The sequence below is a fragment of the Neomonachus schauinslandi genome, chromosome 12 (genome assembly GCF_002201575.2).
Source record: "Neomonachus schauinslandi chromosome 12, ASM220157v2, whole genome shotgun sequence".
Taxonomy (NCBI): domain Eukaryota; kingdom Metazoa; phylum Chordata; class Mammalia; order Carnivora; family Phocidae; genus Neomonachus; species Neomonachus schauinslandi.
Window position 1 is genome coordinate 65,172,394 of NC_058414.1, and position 17,036 is coordinate 65,189,429.

The 17,036-nt window shown below is 41.4% G+C and overlaps 1 protein-coding gene across 4 annotated transcripts in view; it reads right to left on the bottom strand.

The window, feature by feature from the left end:
• The window catches only part of AOAH (acyloxyacyl hydrolase), a 181,530-nt gene that overhangs the window by 116,729 nt on the left and 47,765 nt on the right, over window positions 1-17,036 (bottom strand). The window lies entirely within an intron of this gene.

The following is a 17,036-nucleotide window of genomic DNA, read 5'->3' on the forward strand; positions in this document are numbered from 1 at the left end:
ACCCAGTGTCCAGTCTGATTGGCTGACAACAGCCCCCAAACAGTTCATTATAATCCTCACTTTAAGAACCTAGATCCATGAATGCAATTTTGGCTTTTTCTGGAAATTCTCACAAATCCTGGAAACTCTATGGTAAGTAAGCCTCTCTGGTAGGGTCATTATAAGAAACTAGATCTAGGCGCAAATTTCTGTCATGGTGCCCTTTTTGGCTGCTCTCATTAGCCTAAAACTCATTCTCCACAACACTGTAACATGATGTTGGTGCTCCCCTGCCTTAATCACGTACCCACTGCTTCTCTGCTTGGAAATACCCCTTTCACTCTAAAACCCAGCTCAAGCACCTGAAGGGCCCAGTACAGTCCTTGCTACATACTAGGTGCTCAACGGATATGGAAATAAAAAGAAAACATTTATGATAGTATGTTAACCAAGGAAAACAGGCTACCAGATACTACACATGCAGAAACAGAAATCCTGCAAAGAAATAGGCCACGGTAATTGTGGGTGACAACGTTTTTCCTTTTGGTTCTTTCTTGTGTTTTCTAAATTTTCAATGAGCACAAATTCAGCAATACATACTTTTTAAAAAGAATTCAACATATGTTGCCCTGTTTCTTCCCGAGGAAACAAAATCATGCTCCCGGCAGAGGGACGCAGAACGAGAACCCCGGAGATCTGGTGCGGAGAGACATTCCTGCCCTCCCAGGGCTTCCGGGCTGCCGAGGAGACAGAGTAGGAGGAGCAGAACAAGCAGAAGTGAGAAGGATGGAGAGAGGCCTCGGCAGGGTCTTTGTAGGACAGGCCACTTGGATCCCCTTGAGGGAAATAATTTGCGTTTCATCCAGCTTGGTTCTCTGAGGGGACCCATGTGTGGTGAGGGATAAAGACAAGCAAGCAAAACAAACAAACGAAAAGCCCAGTGACGAGGTTCTGCACCAAATGCCTTCTGACCCCCACAGTGCAACGTGTGATAATGTTTCTGTCACCCTCCCTGGAAGGCCGAGGGCAGGTTCGCCAGGACCTGGCTTGACCAGAGCACTACTTGCTCCCACAGTTCAAGTGCACAAATGCCAACATAAAAAAGAGAATCTGGATACCAGGCCTGATCTTTTGTCCCCAGAAGAAAATGGATATAAGGATTCAAAGATACTTGGAGGGGCGCCTGGGTGGCTTAGGTGGTTAAGCGTCTGCCTTTGGCTCAGGTCATGATCCCAGGGTCCTGGGATTGAGCCCCGCATCGGGCTCCCTGCTCAACGGGAAGCCTGCTTCTCCCTCTCCGTCTGCCTCTCCTCCTGCTCATGCTCTGTCTCTCTGTATCTCTCTGTCTCAAATGAATAAATCTTTAAAAAAAATTAAAAAAAAACAAAGATAGTTGGAAAAGTTAATTTTTTGCTTGTTGTGACGACAGGCAAATGGGTAAATTGTTAGCACTGTGCAAATGAAGATAACTGCTCTCTCTGTTCAGTAACCTTTCACTGTTGGCAATCTGGTGTTTAAGGCAGTGCTTCTAAAGTATGAGGACCACTCTTGTATCCTCCAAAAAACTGAGACTTCAGTGGAGGGCGCAACTGTAATCAGGGGTTGAGAGAAAGTTTGGGGATAGATAGTGAGCTGGATATGAACCCTTTCTGGTCGGAAGTGACACTGGTGTTTAGGACTCAGCTAGCGCAATCATCGGAGGCATAAGCAGATTCTCCATCAACAACAAGGGGCTTGGCTCTGGAGTGCTCATTTGATCTGCAATTTGCTATGGTTGACTCTTTCCAGTTTCTCATTACTTTCTCCCTCTGGTTATAGTGTGTCCTTATTCCAGCTTCAAATCCTCTTCAGGGTCTCTTTAACATTCTCATGAGTGGATTGCCAAGGAGGCCCCCACACAGGCTTACAGAGAGACAAGCCCTCAGCATGGGAGCTTAGAGTCCCAAGAACCATGGGTATGTAGAGTGTATTTCTTTACTCATGAACTTGGAAAACTCCAAGGACAATATGGCACGGTGTCCCAGAAGGCTGCTAGAGAGGTAGAGGTCGACCCTTTGCTTGATCATAGTACATAGTAACATATATCTATGGTAGTTTGTGGAACACTTCTGTCTAGAATGATTTAAGTATTCATCCAGACCAGAACCAGCCCAAAGTCTTTGGACAAGAGGAGAGGTTCGGTGACTACCAATCTTCAGTGGAAGATATTTAAATGTTGTATTGATTGCTAGGTCATGGTCTCCATCATCATCTTCTATTTAAAATGAGTTTGGACTCCAGAGAGCTTGTGGGTTTGAATCCTAGCTTTGCCATTCACTAGTTGTGGGACCTTGGGCAAGTTACTTAAGCACTCTGAGACTCACTCTCCTCATCTGCAAAATGGGGATGATAATAATGTGTGTGTGTGTGTATATATTGAACAAGACAGCACTTGGAATAGTGCCCTGCATATAGTAAGCATGACATTAGTGTTAACAGCAATTGATGGTTTTGAGTTGTTATGTCACCAACACATAGCTGGAAAAATTACAGTAATTATAACATCAGCCTACAAAAATGTATGCTGTATTTTTTTTAAAAGATCTTATTTATTCATTTGAGACACAGAGAGCATGAGCAGGGGGAGAGGCAGAGGCAGAGGGAGAAGCAGGCTCCCCGCTGAGCCAGGAGCCCGATATGGGGCTCAATCCCAGGACCCCGGGATCATGACCCGAGCTGAAAGCAGACGCTCAACCATCTGAGCCACCCAGGAGCCCCTGTAGATTGTATTTCAATGCTCTTGAAAACTACTCTGAGTGGAAAACGGAGAGGTTACATAATGTAAGCAGGCCACTCTGCAAACAGAGCTGGTAGTACTCAAGTCTCTAGACTCCAACACCTTTTCCACCATGACCACACTGCTTTCCAAGAACAAGGTAAGCCTGAAATATTAAAATATGACTTCCAAGGTTTCATCAGGGCTTAAGGGAATGGCAAGGGGAATTCACATGGAGTGTGGATGGTTTAATGCAAAGAATCACAGGATCAGGGGAGAGAACTGGATCTGTATGGCAACAACCTATACACCTGTATGGAAATGCAAGTACAAGCATAGTAGCCAGTGTAGGACTGATCGTGAGAGAGAAAGAGTCATTCAGTCAGTCATTTCTTTGTGCATTCATTCATTCTATTCATTCATTCCACAAACACTGATTGTCTAGGCTGGGTGGCAAATTATATATTAGGGATGTAATAGTGAATGAGACATACTCCTTCTCATCAAGGGTTTTATAACCTGGGAGAGAGGCTTGGCAATAAAATGTAATTAGAATACAATGTAGCAAGTGTTAAGTAATAATTACCATTATTCCTATTTTGTAGATGGGGTAAACTGAGTCTTAGAGTGGATAAAGTCCAAAGTCACAGAGCCAGTGAGTGGCACAGTCCAGATTCAGTTCACACCCTTTGGGCACAAAACCTGTGCTTTTAATCCCCCTCTGGGAGATGTTAATAGGCGTGCTAGAAAAGAAAACTGTTGTTGTTTTAAGTTGAAAAAGTTTGGGAAATCTGTGAACTAAACGCTCCTCTGAGAGAGCCGTAACACACATTAGCATATTCAAGGCTTCCAGCCACTTTGTGGTAAGAAGCACTATTTAGAAAAGCATTTCCCAAACATTCAAATCTTTCAGCCAAAGCACAGTGTACTGTATTGTCTACGGTGGGGAAGCATGTAAATAATATAGTGTACAGGGAATGCTCCAGAACTCGACATCATTTCTCCTGACATTTTAGGAGTATTGGTGAATTGGACAAGACACATTCATTAATTGGGCCTTCTCAGGTTTTGTGATGTTAAATAATTAAATCCTGATACACTCAGGAGTGAAAGAAGTAAAGAGAAATAGTATTTTTAGGCATGAGTTTCTACGGTGAACAATTTTTAGCGATTGCGTTCTCTGCTATCAATTATAGCAGCAGGTAGATTTAAAAATTACAGAAAGTGCCTTTTGTTCTCTTCACACTCCTGACAGCAGTGGCAGGTACCCACAAAGGAGAAAGCCCCTTGGGAAGTGAAATGATGATTTTAGATGCGTGTTTTTTATTGTCGAAGAGCAGGCACGTATGCGGGTGGAGGAGGTTGAGAGTGGGGGAAGATCACTGATCTACTTGGATCTTTTCTAGAAGTTTATTAGAGCAGGTTTTTTCCACACCCTCAAATTTAATGGTATAAGTTTATTCACAAATGGAGCAAGAGTTTACTATCTCCAGGGACTTGACTGCCCACTGGAGGTAGTAAGCGCATAATAACTCCAGTGTAAGACAGACTACAAGAGCCAAGAGAAAGGGGGAAAAGTGCTTTGAGGTGACTTCCATTAAGTAGAAAGACAAAGGTGGGAAGCTCCTCTGCTTGTAAGGTTTTATCAAATCCTGGCATGCCTGGCCTTTGGGTGGGATCTGCTCATCTGTTATTGTATCTATATTCCATTATATCCTACAATGGTGATTTTCCAGTATGTAGGATGAGATGTACCAAAGCCCAATTTGATTTTCATGTTCCAACAATGCCCAGCTCTAAAGGGCATTTATGATTCTTAGCTGTGTGGGAAAAAATGAAGTCAGTTCATGCCACTTTCTTCTTCCAGGGACAAGAAAGAAGGAAGGAAGGGAGGGAAGGAGGGAGGGAAATATGAAAGAAAAAAGCCACTATCTTTAAATGCATTCCCTTTTATCACTGAATCTCTCTTCTTCAAACGTATTTTACCATTAGCTAATTTTTTTTTCTTTCCTTCTCTTGGGCTAATTCTGCATTGTAGAGCTATTAGTATCATTAATGTATTTAATCATACTACCCTAATCCTTTTCCCCAAACAGCACCTTTTTAAAAAGCATTGTTTTAAACAGCACCATTCCCCTTCCGCTCTTTTGTCTGACATTATCCATCGACTTTACCACCGCACCACCATCACTGCTCACATACAGAGGTTCTTTGATGCATCCACGTCTGTACCAGGCATTATATATGCTGTATCTCTTCACCTTATACCGACAGCAGGGGAGGAATTAACAGTTCTTAATTCCACTTTAGAGATGAGAAGTCCAAGAGCCAGTGCTGCTAAAATTGTCCAAGGCTTCACAACCAACACCGTTGTTACATTTTGACTGTTTCTTCCCTAGAGTCTGTGCATGTGTAGAAGTTCTCCAGGGCCAGACTCTATGGGCTATTCTTATTACCAGAGATTGTCCTACTCTTTAAACACAGGATTTCTGGCAAATAACTGGGTTAGTTAGATGGTGAGTGTGGTTCGGTCGGTCACTGGGTTGTTTTAGGCCAACTGTTTTGCAACATAATATTCTATTTGTTGTTGTTGTTATTTATTATTATTATCTTTTTTGCATCCAGGTTGCTAGATCAGTCTTGTCCAGTGTTTCACAATTAATCTGTGTTAGTTTCCTATTGTGGCCGTAACAAATTACCACAAACATAGTGGTTTCGAACAACACAAATTTATTATGTCACAGTTTCAGAGGAAGTCCAAAGTCTAAAATGAGTCTTAGGAGGCGAAAAAGAGGTGTCAGCTGGGCTAACAGTTGTAGCTTCAGGGGGAATCCATTTTTTGCCTCTTCGGTGTTTCGTGGCTGCACCGATTTCTTGGCTGTTGGCCTCATCACTCTGTCTCTGTTGCCATATCTTCTTCTCACATTCTGATCCTCCTGCCTCTCTCTTATAAGGATGCTTTCGATTATGTCAGGCTCATCCAGATGATCCAGGATAGTTTCCCCATCTAGATCTTTAACTTAATCACACCTGCAAAGTCCCTTTTCCATGGAAGGTAACATTCACAGGTTCTGGGGATTAGGATGTGGACCTCTTTGGGTCCACTATTCATTCAACAAATACTTACTGATTAATAAGTGCAGTGAATTGTGCTGGGCTCTGGGGAAATCACACATAACAGCATGTGCTTGGGGGATAAAATAGCTGGGTTATCTGTTCTCATGGAGTTTATACCTTAACAGAAGGAACAGATGTTAAATAATAATTGTATAACTATTTAGCTTATTGTGCAACTGTTAATTACAATTGTAATACGTTCTGGAAGGAGGGGATATGATGAAAGGGAAGGAAGTTGGGGTGTCAGGAAAAGCTTCTTAGAGGAAATGACTTCAGAACTGAGTTCTGATGTGGGTGACTATTTTAGGTGAAGACAAGGGCCAAGAGTGGATATTGGGAGACCACTGATTAAAACTTCAGGGGGCGCCTGGGTGGATCAGTCGGTCAAGCATCTGCCTTCAGCTCAGGTCATGATCCCAGGGTCCTCGGATCAAGTCCCACATCAGACTCCTTGCTCAGTGGGGAGCCTGCTTCTCCCTCTGCCTGACTCTCCCCCTGCCTGCCTCTCCCCCTGTGTGCTCTCTGTCAAATAAATAAATGAAATCTTTAAAAAAAAAACTTCGAAATTTGAAGTATCTTTTTGAACAGTTCAAATTCACTAGAGTCATTAGCTTTTCTTGAGCTAAGGGAAGAAAGAAGCATATTATCAGGAAAGAGTTATTTTTTTAAACTTTTCTAAAGTAGGCAAGAAACATTTTCAAATCTTGAATACCATATAAGTATCTTTCTTGGAATCATTTGATTTCTTCTACTTAGCAGAAACGGTAACTTAAATTTGCATTATTACTGCTCTATTTTGAAGATTTCAAAGATCTCTATGAGTTAACTGACCTCCAAATTAGTCTCTAAGCAAGTCTAAGTAGATAAATTCTCCAAGATTCCAAATATGGGCTTACACCAAAATACAACATGGTATCTCTCTTGAGATACCTCGAAATGCCCAGAGAAAAGATTGAACAGTAGACTGTATATCCAAGCACAGGGCTTAATGCTTTCCTCAGTTCTGTTAGTGTTTTAGGCCTTCAAGTCTTCAGGGAGCAATTTAATTTAGTGGTCTCTGATATTTAAAGCCTTTCTGTTGCTGTGATAATTTCTTGTCTAATGACTTTCAAAGAGTTTTGTGGAGGCAAAATACATAAGAGATAGTTGGAATCTCATTTAATTTTCACCCTTTTAGTTATGAGAAGATTGGTATTTCCCGCTACATTTTTGGTCCTTTGATCTTCCTTTTCTACAAACTAATTGTTTGTGGCCTTTGCTCATTTTTTTTTTCTTTTTGATCTTATAAAAGCTCTTTGAATTGTGGAAAAGCAATTCTTTGTGTGGCGTATTACAAAAACATTCTCCCCGTTTACTATTTTTTTTTGACTTTGTGTTTGGCGGGTTTTTTATTAGTCAGATGTATTCATCTGACTTCTGTATCACAAATTACAAATAAAATTGCTCAGATTTTTCTTCTTTTATGGTTCCCTTTTTAATGATTCAACCTTTAATTCATTTGGGTTTTATTTTGCTGTAAGAAATAGATAAACATTTAGCTTAAATTTTATTTCCGAATGGCTAGTCTTTAGTTCCATCCATTTATTGCATAAGCCAGTGTTGTACCACTGATTTGAAATGCTATTTTTAACAAAAACAAGAATCTCCAATGCACTTGGGTTTATTTTTAGGCAATATATTCTATTCCCTTTTCGGCTGACTTTTCCACATCTAGAAGGCTATATCCCCCTGTCATTTATCTCATTGTTCAAAATTTCCTGAGATGTTTAAATAGGACCTTTACAAACATTGTCAAATAAACAACTCCACAACCAGCAATTTGCTTGAATTTTGATTTGTCTGTAAAATTTGGATAACAGAATAAGCTTGCAATTGTGTGGAAGGACTTTAAATGCTATATGACAAGTACGTAGGCCAGCTTTTGGTACAGGTGTAACAACTCAAATTGTTTTTGTCATTGCCTTTTATCATTCAGCCTTAATGTGTGCCTGTCACACAATAGGAGCTTAGTAAAGGTCTATTGCGAGAATAAAAGAATGACTCTTTATGCCTTAAAAGCCTATCAATTTCACCCAAGACACTTTTGACCTTAGTACCATTTCTGGTCCCAGTTACTAAAGATATGGTTGCCTTCTAGGTACAAACATGGGTTTATAAAGTGGAAAATTTTATTAACTCTTCCAGAGTAGTGAGGTAGTACACAAAAAAAATGCTCCGAAATTGTAGGTTACTCTTCCTTGAATGTATGTTCCCTTCACAAGTAACATTTGATTTTTTAATAGTTTGCCAAGTCACAGTTGAAGATCAGCCATCATTGAAGAAGGAAATTTCCTTAACCTGAAATTCTGATGATCACAAAAATGGTTCTTTATTATTTAATGATTTGTTTCCCCCTAAGCTTGGATGTGTGAGAAAACACTCACGTACTCTACAGAGTTAGGGTGGAGAACACGGGAAGAGCAAATACAAATTGGAGACGTTGACCAGACAACCAAATAGGAAGAGAAGCTTCTGTTTAGTTTTTAGCTGTTATTTGCTAGAACTGTCCATGTCAGTAGCCATGGAAACTCCAATGTAGTGATGATGACAGAGGAAGTAATTTTTTCTTCTTCCTTGTTTGACACAGGGATTCTGTTTAACTGAGAGCACTGAATTCATTTTTATTTTCTGTGCACATGCCACACACAAAAAAGGCAAGTCATAATTACAATGTTGAGAGGACAAAGGCGGACTTTAGAGACGTGGGTCTTATTAAACAGAGATGGAGTAGAGAAATTTACCCAAATACACACACACACACACACACACACACACCCCATATTGGACAAAACAGAACTCATTGAAAAACTTTGGGGAAGATTAGCTCACACATCTGAAAGCACAGTACAGAATGAAATGTAGTGATTCATGAATCTTAGAAAATGTTCAATTCCGGTCTATTTGTAATTTTTCCTAAACCTTACTACCTGAGATCTTCAATTAAAAGAGATGCTAGATATTTTATTTTACACTTAATATTTAAGAAATGAAAGTAAGTTCCTGAGATCAGCTTATTTATCTCTCAGTTGAACAAGAATTTGTCATGTGACATTTTCTCATAAAAAGAGTACAAACTTACTCCTTCCCAAGCTTTTTTATGTCAGCCTTGTGGTAATTTGGGTCCCAAGGAAGCATGAGTTCCCAGTGTATGCATACAGTCCCACACACTCAGCACTGGAGAACTTCGGGTTCCTGCGGCAATCAGACTCGCTCAGGAAAAGGCCATTTCAAAGTCTGGATTGCTTTCCTAAGGCAATGGGTCCCCTTACAGTTTATTATTTTTCTAAAATAATTTTTAAAATTGGTATTAAGATGGTGTCTGCATTAGAATCACCATTTACGTGAGATGAGATAGGAAGATGATGACAAATGAGAAATAACTGGGAAGTTTTTCATAGCTAAAGGATGACCTCACAATAGACTAAGATGACTTAAAAAAGATCATCGCATTTCATGTATAACCCCAATTAAACTTTATTTTATGTACTGCTTCTTTGAAGCAATATTTTATTTTTATATTAGAATACCTTTAATGTATATTTCAGTATATTTGCATTTTACTTGTTTATGAATTTTTGTATTTGAAATGTATTAAATAATCTGTTTGACTGATTTCAAGTACTTAAAATTTGTTGTGTGAAATAAATATCAAAATATGCTGAATTTTTATTCCAGTATTTGAATGACTCTTTAACACTGGAAGCCCTTCCAATCTGCCCCTTGTTTACATTTCCAGCCTCCCTCCCACTCTCCCTCACCCAGTGATAAATGTATTTATGTTTCTTTTCCCATATAGAGCTGGCATCTGGCTACCTCTCTTCCTTTGCTTGAGGCCCCTTCTCCTACCTGCGATGTTTACATTGAACAAGCACAACTGGTAGAATGGAATCTTAAAGCAAATTCATTCCTGCCTCCCCCCTCCCATTGCCCACAGCCCTTTAAATGGGTTGGAGGCCCCGGGGAAATAAGGAGAATCTATCTGCACTAGAGCACATGCTCGAATATAATTCTCTTTTAATGTGGATCAAAGTGGTGTGAAGTAGGTCTTGACTATGCCTTCGAGATGTTTGTGAATGTAGCACGTCCCTGCAGCTCTGGGGTGGTTAGGAAGGGTGTCTGTTCCAAGTTACAGGGTATGCCTGGAGGGAGCAGCATAAAGCTGAGGAGGATCTGCTCCTGGCTCAATGGGTGCACTCTAACACTGATCTAATAAAGACATGACTCAAGCGTGACAAGGTACACATGAAGGAACTGCATTCTATTTTCAGTGTCAGGGTCCTGCTTATGCACACACGCAAGCATGTACGTGTGTACGTTCCAGGAGCAGGCATTGCCTTGTTTTGGATGCAAATGAGAGTAAGAGTGGTATAAATAATCCCCTCAAAGTAGGTAACACAGAACCATCTGGGTGGTCTTTAAAATGCAGTCTGCAATTTTCTTCTTTCTGTTCCTTTCCTATCCTGTCTTGTCCTCCTTTCCAACCCCCCCACCCCCCTCCTCCTGGTGCCAGCTGAACATTGTAGATTGTTGTTGTTTTTTTTTTTTTTAAAGATTTTATTTATTTGACAGAGAGAGACACAGCGAGAGAGGGAACACAAGCAGGGGGAGTGGGAGAGGGAGAAGCAGGCTTCCCACCGAGCAGGGAGCCCGATGCAGGGCTTGATCCCAGAACCCTGGGATCATGACCTGAGCCGAAGGCAGACGCTTAACGACTGAGCCACCCAGGCGCCCCTGTAGATTGTTTCTTGCTTCAGTTAATTATGGATGACGTTTGTCATTTTGAGCACACAGTAGATAATGATATGAGCCATAGCTAAAGGATGGGCAAAAAGTGGGCTTGGAATGTCAACTGTGCCATAGATGACAGGCAGTTTATTAAGGTCCCTAAATGTGGTTCCACTTGTACTTTTGTTCCTACTGAAGTCAGATCCCATTGCTCTACACTGCTGGATTCTGCCCAGCAGCTCCCTGGAGCAGAAGGACCCCCTTTTCCCCTCCACCCTGCAGCATGCATTTCACAGGGGCAATGGCTCATGTGGCATTATTTGTATTTTACCAGAATCGGAAACACATGCAAAGCAGGACACTGAGGGTACGGAGTCTTGCTTGTGAGAAATTACTGGCCCAGGAGCAGTGGTTCAATTAAAAGTAACTATACCCCAGGAGCAGCAGTGAGGCCTAGAGCACAGGGGGGAAGAGCTTGGGCTTTAAAGACAAACAGACCTGGGGCTGAATCCTCTCGTTGCCACTTATTAACTTTGTAATCTCTTAACTTCTCCTAGGCTCAATTTCTTCACCTGTAAAATAAGCCCCACCCCCTAAGCACTGTTAAATGAGATCACACATGTCAAGTGCAGCGCTGGTGTATTATCCAGACACCAAACGTGCCTGGCAATGGGAGCAACAAAGACGGGCAAGATGCAGACCTGCCACCTTGATAAGCTTACATCTTAATAAGAAAATCTATGTAAACTTAATATTTTAATATCTTTGTGCTATACTTTCCTCATCTATAACATGCGGACAACAATACCTATTTCATAAGATTAAATGATTCATGTACATAAAGTATTTAGAACAACATTGGCACATCATAGTACTTCAAAAGGTATTTATGATGCTGGTGGAGAGCAGAGTTAATATTTTGTGGAAAGGATTAGGAATTATTCTACAGAGAAAGTGACAGAGATGTGAGCTCGAAGGGTGGGCCCGGTATTGACAGGACATCCTGGGTGGAGGAATGATTGAGAACAAGGGTACAGAGGTGGGAAGGTTAAGGTGAGCTCAAGAGAGAGCCAATCACTCCATTTTGGCCGCAGCAGGGGGTACACAAGGATAACCATGGAAGTCCAGGAAGGCTTTTTGAGAATCCTGAAATGCTAAGTGAAAATGCATACCTAACTGGGTAGGCAATATAGAAATCATAAGCTGGGCACAGAGATAGGCACTGGGAAAATTAATGTGTCCATGAAGTAAGGGAAATCAGAATTTCCATCAATGATGCAAATGAGAAGCTAGTGGCACTTTGTTTATTCATTTGACAAATACTTCTTTGTTATGTGTGAGGCACCATCCTAGGCACTAGGTGTACAGTGGTGACCAAGGCAGAGTCCTCCTGGAGGTGATAGCCTAGTGGGAGAGACGGATAGACAGGCAATCACCCGGGTGACCAAATGCTCAGGTTTTCCCAGGATGTGGGACTTTCAGGGCTTATCCCAGGAAGCAGCATCATGTTCATTGTTCATTAAACACTTGTTCATTAAAACAAGGCAGGTTGCGTGGAGGGGCCTACAAGAGCTACGACAAGGGGGCGGAGCAAGATGGCGGAGGAGTAGGAGACCTGGATTTCGTCTCCTCTCAGGAATTCAGCTGGATAGGGATCAAACCACTCTGAACACCTACAAACTCAACAGGAGATCGAAGAAAAGAAGAGCAACAACTCTCTCATCAGAAAAGCGACCACTTTCTGGAAGGTAGGGCGTGCGGAGAAGTGAAACCGAGGCGATATTCGGGAGGATAGACGGCGGGGGAGGGGCCTCCAGCAGCCGCTTCTGGCAAGTGATAGAGCCGCGGAGCACAAAATCGGAACTTTTAAAAGTCTGCTCCGCCGAGGGACGTCACTCTGGTGGCTAAGAGGGGGGTGGAACCCTCCGGGACAGTGTGGTCTCAGGACCCTCGGGTCACAGAAAGACCGGGGGTGCCTGAGTGCGGCAGAGCTCCCAGGTAACGGAGCAGGGAAGCCGGCTGCAGAGGCAGAGCCCAGGCGCGGGCTCTCGGCTCGGGGTTGCCATAAACCGTGATCCGCGGCACAGTCGGGCCCCTGCTCCTCCAGCAGGGACCCAACAAGCGGCAGATCCGGGGAGACTCACCTTCCTTCCCCAGGAGGAGCCGCGCGGGAGTGCGCCGCAGGGATCTGCTGGGTTTGGAGACTCCACACAGGGTCGGGTGCCAGAGATAGAAACGCGCGGTCACAGGCCGGGTGAGCACGGAGTGCGGCCGGAGACCGGGGAGACGGGAGTGACTGACGGCTTTTCTCTGGGGGCTCACTGAGAAGCGGGGCCCTGAGTTCTCGGCTCCTCCGGGGCAGAGATTGGGAGGCCGCCATTTTCACTCTCCGCCTCCAAAGCTGTACGGAAAGCTCGCAGAGAACAAAAGCCCCGGAGAGCAAATCCGAGCAGATTACTTAGCCGGGAGGGGCCAAGGGGGGGGGCAATTCCGCCTCCGGCAGAGACATTTGGAAACCACGGCAACAGGCCCCTCCCCAGAAGATCAGCGAGAACAGCCAGCCAAGACCAAGTTTACCGATCAATGAGAACGGCAGAACTCCAGCGCTAGGGGAATACTGCACATAGAATTCATGGCTTTTTTACCATGATCCTTTAGTCTTTCAAAGTTAATTTTTTTTAACTGTTTTTTTTTTTTGAATTTTTCTTTTTCCCTTTTTCAACCAACATCTTATCAATCCCTTTTTTTAAAAAAACATTTTTATTTTTCATTTTTAGAGTCATATTCTATCCCTTCATAGTAGTTACCCGTATTTTTGGCATATATATATAAGTTGTTCTCTCTTTAAAATTTTGAGATAGTTTCTTCTAACAGATGAAAATATACCCTAAATCTCTAGTATATGGTTTTTCTACTCCCCTGCCTGATCACATTCTCTCCCTTTTTTTTTTCTTTTTTCTTTTTTTAAATCCTCTTCTTTCTTTTTTCAAACAACTTCTTATTAATTCCTTTTATAAAATTTTTTATAATTTCCATCTTTACAGTCATATTCCATCCCTTCATCATATCAACCCTTATCTTTGTACATATATAAGTTTTTCTTTCTTTAAAATTTTGGGAGGCACTTACTTCTAAAAGACCAAAATACACCCCAAATCTAGTGTGTGGCACTGATCTATATACCAGCCTGATCATATTTGATCACATTCTGGGTTTTTTTGTTGTTGTTGTTTTGTTTTGTTTGTTTTTGTTTGTTTTTATCTTTATCTTTTTCTTTTTTCTCTCTTTCCCTTTCTTTTTCCACTGCTTCAGGTCTTTTCTGATTTGTTTAGAGTATATTTTCTGGGGACGTGGTTACTCTGCTAGCATTTTGTTCTCTCATTAATCTATTCTCCTCTGCACAAAATGACAAGACGGAAAAAATCACCTCAACAAAAAGAACAAGAGGTAGTACTGACTGCCAGGGACCTACTCAATACGGACATTAGTACGATGTCAGATCTAGAGTTCAGAATCATCACTTTAAAGATACTAGCTGAGCTTGAAAAAAATATGGAAGTTATTAGAGAAACCCTTTCTGGAGAAGTAAAAGAGCTAAAATCTAACCAAGTAGAAATCAAAAAGGCTATTAATGAGGTGCAATCAAAAATGGGGGCGCTAACTGCTAGGATAAATGAGGCAGAAGAGAGAATCAGTAATATAGAAGACCAAATGATGGAAAATAAAGAAGCTGAGAAAAAGAGAGATAAACAACTACTGGATCACGAGGGCAGAATTCGAGAGATAAGCGATACCATAAGACGAAACAACATTAGAATAATTGGGGTCCCAGAAGAAGAAGAAAGAGAGGGGCAGAAGGTATAATGGAGCAAATTATAGCAGAGAACTTCCCTAATTTGGGGAAGGAAACAGGCATCAAAATCCAGGAAGCACAGAGAACCCCCCTCAAAATCAATAAAAATAGGTCAACACCCCGACATCTAATAGTAAAACTTACGAGTCTCATAGACAAAGAGAAAATCCTGAGAGCAGCTTGGGAGAAGAGATATGTAACCTACAAGGGTAGAAACATTAGATTGGCAACGGACCTATCCACAGAGACCTGGCAGGCCAGAAAGGACTGGCAGGATATATTCAGAGCACTAAATGAGAAAAATATGCAACCAAGAATACTCTATCCAGCTAGGCTGTCATTGAAAATTGAAGGAGAGATAAAAAGCTTCCAGGACAAACAAAAACTAAAGGAATTTGCAAACACAAAACCAGCCCTACAAGAAATCTTGAAAGGGGTCCTCTAAGCAAAGAGAGACCCTAAAAGCAACATAGACCAGAAAGGAACACAGACAATATACGGTAACAGTCACCTTACAGGCAATACAATGGCACTAAATTCCTATCTTTCAATAGTTACCCTGAATGTAAATGGGCTAAATGCCCCAATCAAAAGACACAGGCTATCAGACTGGATTAAAAAACAAGACCCATCGATATGCTGTCTGCAAGAGACTCATTTTAGAACCAAAGACACCCCCAGATTGAAAGTGAGGGGGTGGAAAACCATTTACCATGCTAATGGACACCAAAAGAAAGCTGGGGTGGCAATCCTTATATCAGACAAATTAGATTTTAAACCAAAGACTGTAATAAGAGATGAGGAAGGACATTATATCCTACTTAAAGGGTCTATCCAACAAGAAGATCTAACAATTGTAAATATCCATGCCCCTAACATGGGAGCAGCCAATTATATAAGGCAATTAATAACAAAAGCAAAGAAACACATCGACAACAATACAATAATAGTGGGGGACTTTAACACCCCCCTCACTGAAATGGACAGATCGTCTAAGCAAAAGATCAACAAGGAAATAAAGACTTTAAATGACACACTGGACCAAATGGACTTCACAGACATATTCAGAACATTCCATCCCAAAGCAACGGAATACACATTCTTCTCTAGTCCCCATGGAACATTCTCCAGAATAGATCACATCCTAGGTCATAAATCAGGTCTCAACCGGTACCAAAAGATTGGGATCATTCCCTGCCTATTTTCAGACCACAATGCTTTGAAACTAGAACTCAATCACAAAAGGAAAGTCAGAAAGAACTCAAATACATGGAGGCTAAAGAGCATCCTACTGAAGAATGAATGGGTCAACCAGGAAATTAAAGAAGAATTAAAAAAATACATGGAAACCAATGAAAATGAAAACACAACTGTTCAAAATCTTTGGTATGCAGCAAAGGCAGTCCTAAGAGGAAAGTATATAGCAATACAAGCCTTTCTCAAGAAACAAGAAAGGTCTCAAGTACACAACCTAACCGTCCACCTAAAGGAGCTGGAGAAAGAACAGCAAATAAAGCCTAAACCCAGCAGGAGAAGAGAAATAATAAAGATCAGAGCAGAAATCAATGAAATAGAAAGTAAAAGAACAGTAGAACAGATCAACAAAACTAGGAGATGGTTCTTTGAAAGAATTAACAAGATTGATAAACCCCTGGCCAGACTTATCAAAAAGAAAAGAGAAATGACCCAAATCAACAAAATCATGAATGAAAGAGGAGAGATCACAACCAACACCAAAGAAATACAAACAATTATAAGAACATATTATGAGCAACTCTATGCCAGCAAATTAGATAACCTGGAAGAAATGGACGCATTCCTAGAGATGTATCAACTACCAAAACTGAACCAGGATGAAATAGAAAACCTGAACAGACCTATAACCACTAAGGAAATTGAAGCAGTCATCAAACATCTCCCAAAAAACAAAAGCCCAGGGCCGGATGGCTTCCCAGGGGAATTCTACCAAATATTTCAAGAAGAATTAATACCTATTCTTCTGAAACTGTTCCAAAAAATAGAAATGGAAGGAAAACTTCCAAACTCATTTTATGAGGCCAGCATTACCTTGATCCCAAAACCAGACAAAGACCCCATCAAAAAGGAGAATTACAGACCAATATCCCTGATGAACATGGATGCAAAAATTCTCACCAAAATATTAGCCAATAGGATCCAACAGTACATTAAAAGGATTATTCACCACGACCAAGTGGGATTTATCCCTGGGCTGCAAGGTTGGTTCAACATCCGCAAATCAATCAATGTGATACAATACATTAACAAAAGAAAGAACAAGAATCATATGATCCTCTCAATAGATGCAGAAAAAGCATTTGACAAAGTACAGCATCCTTTCTTGATCAAAACTCTTCAGAGTATAGGCATAGAGGGTACATACCTCAATATCATAAAAGCCATCTATGAAAAACCTACAGCGAATATCATTCTCAATGGGGAAAAACTGAGAGCTTTCCCCCTAAGGTCAGGAACGCGGCAGGGATGTCCACTATCACCACTGCTATTCAACACAGTCCTAGCCACAGCAATCAGACAACAAAAAGGAAA